The sequence below is a fragment of the Vanellus vanellus genome (assembly GCF_965231255.1).
Source record: "Vanellus vanellus genome assembly, chromosome: 15".
Taxonomy (NCBI): Eukaryota; Metazoa; Chordata; class Aves; order Charadriiformes; family Charadriidae; genus Vanellus; species Vanellus vanellus.
Genome location: NC_138920.1, coordinates 5663175 through 5671169, shown reverse-complemented (window position 1 = coordinate 5671169; position 7995 = coordinate 5663175).

Here is a 7995-nt window from a genome sequence, read left to right as displayed (position 1 = left end):
GGAAAGAGCAAATGCCAGAGATGCGATACCGTAAGAAATGCCTAACTCGCAAAGGTATCAGCAGGAGAGGCAGGAGAACCTGTGCTTGCTCAGAGATGCTTTGCCAACCTTAATTGCATCCCTGCAAGTCACATAACTCTACAGGTTGGGTTTTTTTCCCACCCCTCATATACTGGGTTTTATTAAACACACTGGCTTCCATACATATGAGGGGGAAATGCTACATCGCTGCTTCTGTAAGCAAGCAAATGAGTGGGTTCTTTTGGTCACCAAATAATGTGAACTAGTGCTGTGAAAAACAAGGTTGGTGTGAGATTCTCATGAAACATCAGTTCTCAAACACAAAAGGAAATATAAAAAGAAAAATCATCTCTTTTTAGATGATAGATATGCTTTTCTTAATTTTTCTTTCCTACCGTTGTATCAAAAAGTACGTATGAATTTTTCAGTCACTGATGTGCAACCTACTTCTGAATGCTGGCTTTTAATAACTATTTTTACAAATTATTAATTCTGTATTTAAAAATCATTTATTCAATTAAACAATAAAAAAATATAGTAAAATCTCTTGGCTTCAATTTCATTAGTGGCTGAGAATAAGCTAGCTTGGTAAACGGCACCACATCAGTGAATGCCAGCAGGATCTGCCTCGTGCCTGAAGAGGGATGTGCCTGGGGTCTACGGGAGCTTGGCGAGAATTTCGTGGTACGGCTTCGGGAGAAGTTCCTCTTCAGCCAATGCTGTGGGTTAGAACGGTCCAGGAGGAGGAAGAGGAGGTCAGCGTTGGGTACAGAAAGCCCAGAGAAAAGTTGATGGTAGGTTGAAGGTCTGTTTGTGAGCACCAAGGATTAGTGATTTCGGAAGGAATAAGAGCTGTTGTTTATGATTTAAGCTTGAGGAAAGATGGCCACGTCCCATGAGAAGTCCCCTTCCCACCGCCTCGGTCCTGTGCTCAGTGCCGTACATGCTGGCAGGATTAGCCAAGTTGGCCAAGAATAATAGGAATCCAGTCTGAATCTTTGGTTAAATTCTCACTGATATTTTAGTGTTCAATAGTCAGTGATGAAATGTGGCACAAATCCACTGCTGTTTGTTTAAAAACAGTAACAGCAGCAGCCTGTCCAGTATCACCCACAGAAAAGCAGGACTTGCCATCCTATCCAGAAACAAAGGGAAAGGGAGGAGGATCCAAGCAGCTTTAGAAAGCTTTCAGAGCAATTATCTGAGGAAAACACCAGCTTATCAAACTCATTTCACCCATTCATCTTCAGTAGTATCAAAGTGCTAATCTCTCCCATCCCCAAGGGCATTTTTTGATTGATCATTACACAGCTATCTCCCCTGCTCTGAACAAAAGCCCAGTATTTATTCTGTATGCAACTTACAGCTGGGTGTGCTGAGATAACAGGACACAGCATTAAAGAATCTCGCAAATGCTGGTTAAACATATTTGTGGATGAAGCGGAACTGAAATACCACATATTTAAAAAAAAAAAAAAATGCTTCAGAGGAAAAAAAAACAACTTTGCAGAAATATAGGGTCTTTGTAAGAACAAATGAAGCTTCAACCCTTGGAGGGAATCGCTGCAGGAAAACAACTAAGTACACCTTCTGGAGCAAAGTAAGTAAATGATGGCAAATACTGTTGTAAACAAAATACAGTAGCATTTGATTAAGTCTGTTTCTTTCCCTTAGTGCACTCCCCGGTGTTGAAAACAAGGCAAATAACATCTGTGGGTTTGTATGCTGAGAGAATGAAACTTTAAAGTTCTCTCCAAATCCTGTCTGGTCTTGATTGCACACGAGGGTGGCACATGTGTACACCTTGGCGGGGGGGGGGGGATGGGGTGGGGGATAGGAGGCCGCAGTTCAGTATTTCAAGTTGCTAGAAAAGAAAATGTGCAGCTGCAGTGACTTATCAGCCAGGAAAGGGTCGTGGCAGGATGTGGTCCTGTAGTCTTCCCTGGCATCTCTGCTCCCTACAAACTCAGGCTTGTACACTTTTTGTGTGTGGTGACAAACATTTTCTTTCTTGAAGCAGCGTTGCGTCAGCTGTCCCTTCCCAGTTCCTCGTTGTCCAAGGGAAGGCAGGTCACCTCACCCGCCGAGGAGCTTCTCCCCAGCGCCTGGAGCTGGCAGGATCCACTGGGCTCAATGGGTTGCAACTTTCTTCCCCACGCTATGTTCTGTTACCGGGTCTGTCCAAGGGCTGGCGTAAAGGAGGCGAGGGCAGAGGGACTCCTTTTATCTGGAATCTTGGAAGGGAACTCAAAGTGGTGGTGTTTTCACCTATCTGACCCTCTCGGCTGTCCCTACTTGCATGGCTGGGGAAGTCGAATGAGTAATTAACTAGGGGATAAAGGAAAAGAGAGGAAAAAAAAAAAAAAGACAGAAATTGAGCTTATAGGTGTACCTGTGGGGGTTGTTTGGTTTTTTTGTTAATTTTGCAGGGTTTGGAAGAGATGCAGATGCACGTGAGCTCTGCTGTCCTCTCCTCGCTCATCCCAAACCTTGTTCTTGGCAGGTTGCAGTAGAAACCTGCTCCAGCGGTTCCCCATCCTTTCCAGGCTGAAAACCGGAGGCTGTTTTCCCTCACCTTCAGCTTTCGCTGGCCTGCCCTGTCCGTGCGCTCAGCGCAGAGGGTGGTGTGAGCCTCCAGTACCGAACGTGCTTCATGTTGGTCCTCGTGCGTGGATGGATGCTCTAAAGCTGTGCCTTAAGAGCAGCTTGTGACTTGTGTCGAAACGGAATCTTTTGAGCCTTCCCCAGAGTTTTAACAGCCTTGAGGAGCAGGGTTATACTTAACCCACCTGTGTTGCCTCCTGTCTCAGCTCTTTGTATGTGCCTCGGCGGTGCAGGCGGAGAAAGTTGCCCTTATGTGCGCTGATGACTCTGTAGTAAGCCTTCTCTGGACACGAGAGGCAGTCAGAAAATGGAATAATTGCCGTTCACTTATAACAAACCAGCAGAGCTGGCTCAGGGTTTCAAGAGAGACAATTAAAGATATTGCATTGTTGTCTTCAAAAGGAGGAATAGACCTGGGGGTTCCCTAATAGCCCTCCTGATCCTGCGCTGCACTCTTGGAGCACGTTGTTGTGAGTTGCATTTATTATGAGCCACTTATTATCCCTAATTATTTAGCGGGGGGGAGGTCTCTCAGTAACAGGCAAATTTGTGACTTGATGAACACTCAGCTGTCTGTATTTAAGATAAAATTACTGTAATTAACAAACCGATCAACCCTACTTTCACTTTGCCTGACTGGGACAGGACAAATGGGCTAAATGAGACCTATTTAGTACTGAGGCAGAGAAAGGGGTTTGCAGACATCAGGATACACAGGCTTAAAGCTTTTTTTTTTTCTTTTTTCTTTTTTTTTTTTTTAAACACACTGCTTTTAATGGTAATGTCACATAATTATCTCTTGTTAGGTAATTCCGTCTCCAACAAAAAGCACTTGCGCTGCGCTTTCCTCAGCTCAGCCCAGCGAGGCAGAGCCCGGGGGGGTGAAGAGCCGGGTGGGTTTTGTTATAACCTAAACCTGGGGCAGGGCTGGGTTGGATTCCCTGAGCGCTGTGCTCTCTCATGGCTCTTACCTGGTTGTTGGCAGAACTTGTGCCTTTGAGAGCCGTACCAATCCCTCAGGTCGTCTTATGGCTGGCAGATGTCGCCTGCTCCGACTGCCCAGCTTTGCTCTCCAAGGGTAGATGTGCTTCTAGCGCCGGCCAGTCCTCCCACCTCCCTGGTGTGGGAGGAACTTGTCCCCAGCTCTTCTTCCAGGTAATTGGTTGAGCTGCCAGTTGCTCACGTAGGAAAGGAATTTAAATAACCGTTCTTCAGTTTTTGCCCTGGATTTCTGGACAGGCACCATCCTTGCGCTGGCATCTCTCAGGCTGCCCCAGCATGTCCCCAGTGTGCTGAAATCCAGTCACTGGGTGTAGAAGAGTCACTGGGTGCGGAACAGTCACTGGGCTTTGGATTCGTGCCCTGACTTAGTTCATGGCAGTTTCCTAATGAAAACAAACTCGGAGCCACACGCTGTCTAGAAAGCATTCAGCTACTGGGATTTGTCCCTCTTTAAGCCTTTGAGGTACGTCTGTGCGCTCTGGCAAGCTCACACTGCACGTGTTGTCAGCCCGTCCTCGCTGCCGCGTCACTCCAGGATGGTGGGGCATCCGCACGTGTGTTTAAGGTGCTCCTGTTAAGCCGATAAGATACTGGAGGGCCAATGTTCTCCATTTCACTGTATTCTGCTGTCCTGCGAAATGAACTGGTAAAGGGTAGATTTGCTATGGAGGTGTTTTTTAAAAAAAAAAAAAAAAAAAGGGGTAGACATGGTACTTGGGGACATGGTTTAGAAGTGGTTTTGTCAGGTTAGGGTAATGGTTGGATTTGATGATCTTAAAGGTCCCTGCCAACCTCAGCAATTCTATGATTCTAAGAAACCAGCTCTGGCCATCAGTGTGAAGATGAGGAGGGTCTTCTCTGAGAAATGGGGCTGTCCCTGTGATAGAGTCCCTGGAGGGCAGATCTGGCAGCGATGGAAGGAGAGACTTTCCCAGTTACAAAAGGGGACTGCTTCAGCATCAGCTGGTTGCTCTTACAGGGGGATGAAGATGTCTATGGGGGAAGCTGGTGCTCCTTGCCAGTGATGGCGGTTCCTGCTCCCCCTATTAATCTAGCAGAAGAGGGTTTTGCTTACACATGTTGTGTTATAAAAAAAAAAAAAAAAAATCACAGTCAAATTTATTTCAACAGATCATTAAAAAAAATAAAATCTGTAGGTTCTTCAAGGGATGGGACCTACTGAACCTGGAGAGTCGTCTTCCTCCTGTCCCTCTTTGCATATGCTGCTGGAGAGGTTTATCCTTGCTGTACCCGTACCCAGGGGCAGTGGCTGCAGTGTGATGAGGGTGTTACATCTGATGGCTAAGGGGGCACTGGAGGATGTCTGGCTTGGTCTATAATGCCAGGGGCTCAGTGTTTTAGAGGGCCTCGTCATCACTGCCTTGTTTCGTGGCGTGCATGGCTGCCCTCCATTTTGGAGGCTGGTTGCATCTTTTGGGCATTTTGCCACTCTGCTCCGATCGTGTCCGTCACTCTCCATCAGGAATTTCCTCTGTCCAGCTCCAGAGTCATCCCTGGCTGGAGGGGACGTCGAGTTGTTGCTGTAACTGTCACATACGAGCAAGGAAAACCCGTGTTGAACCGTCAAAGGCAGAACCAAGAGCATTTGAAAGCTTCATTAGCCGGGCTTTGTTCTGACGGCGCAGTCAGGCGGGGAAATAATGCCGAGAGTGTTATCAGCCATGTGCAGGAGGTGGTTGCATAGCAACCCCAATTGGGGTACCACGCTGCTTTTCCGAGAGGAAAAAGAAATACTCATTTTCTTCAATTTAGAGGCATTGCAAACAGGAATTCATTATTGACAAAGGATTCACTTAGGCTTTACATCTTGTAGAGAGATGGCAGGCGGTGGCAGCCTCGTTTTAGCATGGTGTAGGTGCAAACTCACCAGTGAAATGAACCTGGGCGACTCCAGGTTTTGTTTGTGTTTTCAGCTGCTGTTTTTCATCCCTTTGTCCTGCTGGGTCTCAAAATGGGATGAGGACTGGAAATTTCATTGCTCCTTTCAGACCTGATGTAGAGGTATCTCCAGGTCACCCTTCTCACCTGTAATAATCACCACGATACCAGGGAGGGCTCCCGTGTTCCCTCTTCCCTGCGAACCCTGTTTAGGGAGTAAGGTGCAGAAGAGGGGTGGTTCTGCTTCTGCATCTCCATCTCCATGTCAGACTGGAGAAGTGGTCAGGCTTTGGAGCCCTTTCAACCTGTGAGGCTGTTTAGGAGCATTGGATGTATGAATAGGAAATAGATTCACCAACTCACTTCTTGTCTGGAATCCTAGATGCTGAGATTGAGGTAAATGGAGGCTCTCCAGGACTGTTTTGAAGAGTAGCGTGATTACGTGACACAAGTAAGAAAGAAGTCCCAGCACTGAGGAGTGGGATTGCCACGTGTGGAGGTGGGACAGAGCATCCCATCGTCTCCCTGCCCTGCTGCAGCTCGAGCTGTTTCACACAGAAGGGGCGCAAAGAGCTTTTTCAAACTTCAGCTTTGGTGTATTTTGTGTAACAACAGCGGCAGAGCAGAGGCAGTCCACCCTGAAAGAGGAACTGGGCTGCTGAGACACCACGTGGGCATCCCTAATGAGTCTGTCTGCATTCGGTGGCTAGGTACAGGGAAGCACGCCGTCCATGTGCTGTTCATCTGGACAATGTATCTGGCTTTCCAAACAAACCTGCAGGGGCTGGAGCACCTTCCCTTGTACAGCCCTCTCGGGGTGCCTGAGACAGGGCTGGCACAGAACGGGCATGCCTGAGTGCTACCAAGGGAAGATATTGAATAGGGAATTAACAACTACAGAATATTTATTGTATGCTTCTGAGGCTGTGTACAGTAACATGGAAATTGCTGTTCTATATTTTTTTGTTCACCTGATAACATCTCTATTGCCGGGGGCTGCGGGCAACAGCAGAACGGTGTTGGTATTGGCAGTGAGATCTGGGATCCGTGATGGGGGAGACCTGAAATGACCATCCTCGATGTGTTCTCACCTACCGAGAAGATGGAAGCATTTTCTTTCACTGGTTAGCTAGTGCATCGAGTGACAGCAAGTAGGGAGAATATTATTTGTATATTGTGAAACTCTTTTCTTTGCTCTGTCCTCTAACTTCAATTTTTCAATATTGAACAATAATACATCTTCCCTTGTCATTAGCAATTCAGTTTGCAGACTGATTCAGATTAACTTGGACTCTCACTGTATTAAACACTTTAAGAAAAAACCCATAAGAGCTCAGGATGTTTATGAAAAGCAATTTCCTCAATGCCAGGCAATTTAATAACTCTACGGTCATGGCATTCAGACTCATTTATTTTAAGCTATGTTTCCAAACTGTGACGGGTCAATAATAAATAAGGCAATGTGGCAGATTTTGCATGGAAGAGAGCTCATTTCAAAGAAAAGAACACAGACGAGTTCAGGCGGGAGTGCAGAGAATAACGTAGCTTTTAGGTCTGCTAAATTAAAGGCTCATTTGAGAGACCCAATCTTCTTATAATCAATATTTTCCCGCTGAAGAATTGGCAGCAAGTGAACATTTGGAGATGTATATGGCAAAAGAGAGAAAATTTTGCTCTTCTTTCTTGGTTTGGTTTCTTGTAACAGTAAAATCTTCCGCGTATCGGTCTGCCTTTTTCCTTTAATCAAGTTCGTGGTGGAGAGAGGCGCGTAGCCCCAGGCAGTCTTTTGCACCTGAGACCTCAGACCTAGTCAAGCAATAAATACACACATCACAGGGTGTTTCAAAGGACTTGTTAAAAATATTGGAAATCAGTATCTTGTAGGAAACAAAGTGAGTTAATACTATTTGTTGAAAACACCTTTTACAAACCATGTGGGACACTAAGCAGGTCAACTGGAATGTGTAACAACATTCACCTATCTCCTGCTTCCCTCTATGGATATTCAAGCAGGGATGGTGGTGGTTTCAAGTTGTATTATCCCCCTTTGAAGCACGGAGCATGCTGAAGAGCCAAGCTGAATTGATTTGCTTAATGTCCTGCTCCACTATGGAAACTTTGGGCTCTCCAGCTCGGGAAGGTCTTTTCTTCTGCATCTGCCATGTTCAGGGTAGCAGGTTAATAATGGAAGTAAGATTCAAAAAGTTGGAATAGCCAGACTGTTGTTAATATACAGGGATTTGGAAACAGGCTTCTGTCGGTGAGGTTTCCTTTCAGATTACCCTTTGGCAGAGGGATACCCCCTTCTCTTCCCTCTGGAGCGTGAAGTGATTGTTCCGTGCTAATCAAAATATTAACCTTGAATTAAGTGTTATTGATCTGACTAACATTTAAGATGTATCTGTTGGATAACCTCTGTGAGTAACTGAGCAGGTATGTTGTTATGAACCCAGCTGGGGGGGTTGGCTG